Source organism: Bison bison, unplaced genomic scaffold (genome assembly GCF_000754665.1).
Source record: "Bison bison bison isolate TAMUID 2011002044 unplaced genomic scaffold, Bison_UMD1.0 scf7180017864491, whole genome shotgun sequence".
NCBI classification, from domain to species: domain Eukaryota; kingdom Metazoa; phylum Chordata; class Mammalia; order Artiodactyla; family Bovidae; genus Bison; species Bison bison.
In genome coordinates, this window is record NW_011495050.1 from 19,868,893 (window position 1) to 19,871,370 (window position 2,478).

A 2,478-nucleotide genomic window follows, 5' to 3' on the forward strand; every position below is an offset into this window, starting at 1 on the left:
AGAAATGCAAATCAAAACCACTATGAGGTACCATTTCACACCAGTCAGAATGGCTGCGATCCAAAAGTCTACAAATAATAAATGCTGGAGAGGGTGTGGAGGAAAGGGAACCCTCTTACACTGTTGGTGGGAATGCAAACTAGTACAGCCACTATGGAGAACAGTGTGGAGATTCCTTAAAAAACTGGAAATAGAACTGCCTTATGATCCAGCAATCCCACTGCTGGGCATACACACTGAGGAAACCAGAAGGGAAAGAGACACGTGTACCCCAATGTTCATCGCAGCACTGTTTATAATAGCCAGGACACGGAAGCAACCTAGATGTCCATCAGCAGATGAATGGATAAGAAAGCAGTGGTACATATACACAATGGAGTATCACTCAGCCATTAAAAAGAATACATTTGAATCAGTTCTAATGAGGTGGATGAAACTGGAGCCTATTATACAGAGTGAAGCAAGCCAGAAAAACACCAATACAGTATACTAACACATATATATGGAATTTAGAAAGATGGTAACAATAACCCTGTGTACGAGACAGCAAAAGAGACAGTGATGTATAGATCAGTCTTATGGTCTCTGTGGGAAAGGGAGAGGGTGGGGAGATTTGGGAGAATGGCATTGAAGCATGTATAATATCATGTATGAAATGAGTCGCCAGTCCAGGTTTGATGCAAGATACTGGATGCTTGGGGCTGGTGCACTGGGACAACCCAGAAGGAGGGTATGGAGAGGGAGGAGGGAGGAGGGTTCAGGATGGGGAACACATGTATACCTGTGGTGGATTCATTTCGATATTTGGCAAAACTAATACAATATTATAAAGTTTAAAAATAAAATTAAATTAAAAAAAAACAGAAAACTAAGATCATGGCATCCAGTCCCATCACTTCATGGCAAATAGATGGGGAAACAGTGGAAACAGTGGCTGACTTTATTTTCTGGGCTCCAAGATTGCTGCAGATGGTGATTGCAGCCATGAAATTAAAAGATGTTTACTCCTTGAAAGGAAAGTTATGACCAATATAGATAGCATATTAAAAAGCAGAGACATTACTTTGTCAGAAAAGGTCTGTCTAGTCAAGGCTATGGTTTTTCCAGTGGTCATGAATGGATGTGAGAGTTGGACGGTGAGGAAAGCTGAGTGCCGAAGAATTGATGCTTTTGAACTGTGGTGTTGGAGAAGACTCTTGAGAGTCCCTTGGACTGCAAGGAGATCCAACCAGTCCATCCTAAAGGAGATCAGTCCTGGGTGTTCATTGGAAGGACTGATGTTGAAGCTGAAACTCCAATATTTTGGCCACCTGATGCAAAGAACTGACTCATTTGAAAAGACCCTGATGCTGGGAAAGATTGAGGGCAGGAGGAGAAGGGGACGACAGAGGATGAGATGGTTGGATGGCATCACCGACTCGATGGACATGGGTTTGGGTGGACTCCAGGATTTGGTGACGGACAGGGAGGCCTGGCATGCTGCAGTGCCTGGGGTCGCAAGCAGTCAGACACGAGTGAGTGACTGAACTGAACTGAACTGAACTTCCCTTAATTTTTTTCCTAGTAATTACCAAAAGTATGCTCTTTCCCCTTTCAAGCTAGGGTATCAAGCACTTTAAGTTTAAAACAAACTAAACCTTAAATTGTTAAATTGTTACATATTTTATTAAAAATAGACAATACTTATTTTTATGGAGTTAAAATAGCTTTGCACTTACCATTTTGTACTTTGCTTGTTATTAATAATATTTCAAGCCCACATAACCTTGAATCAACACAATCCATAAACCTGTCTTTTTAATGATTATAGAGCCATCCATCGTGTAAATATGCCACAGTTTGCTCATCCATATCTCTATTTTTGGCCATTTGGGCTGTTTCCAGTTTCTTTCTATTATAAATAATGTGACTGTGAAGGATTGTTTAGACCAATGGCTTTTAAAATTATCTCTTGGGGGTCATTTCCTTAGGTCAATATTTCTAAAGATAAAATATTTGGAAAAATGACATGAACATTTTGTTACCTGTTGCCAGACTGCTATTTAAAAAGATTGAAACTGTTTTACAACCCATTATCAACACTATGTTTCCCTGAAGCCACATCCACTTTGATTGTTAATGTTATTATTTATTTTTGCCAGTTTACTTGATATACAATGGCATCAAAGTTGATTTGAGGTGCTGAGGAAAAACAACCTTAACCTTTTTAGAAGCTCTGTTGTTGGGGGTCTACAAGTCATGCCCTTAAGATTTTTAGAAGTATTTTTGTCTGGCCTAAGGGCCTCTTGGTCACAATTTAAATCTTTTCTAAGGTCTTTGCAAAAGATCTTGGAGCTGCACCTTTGATCTGAATTTTGCACTGCAGCTGTGTTTTCCTGGCAGCATCCTAGATCTGATCTTTACCTTAAGGCTGTCTCTTACTTTGATTTCATTTTGCTGCTGAGATTTCCCTGGACCATCTATATTTCCTCTAAGTTC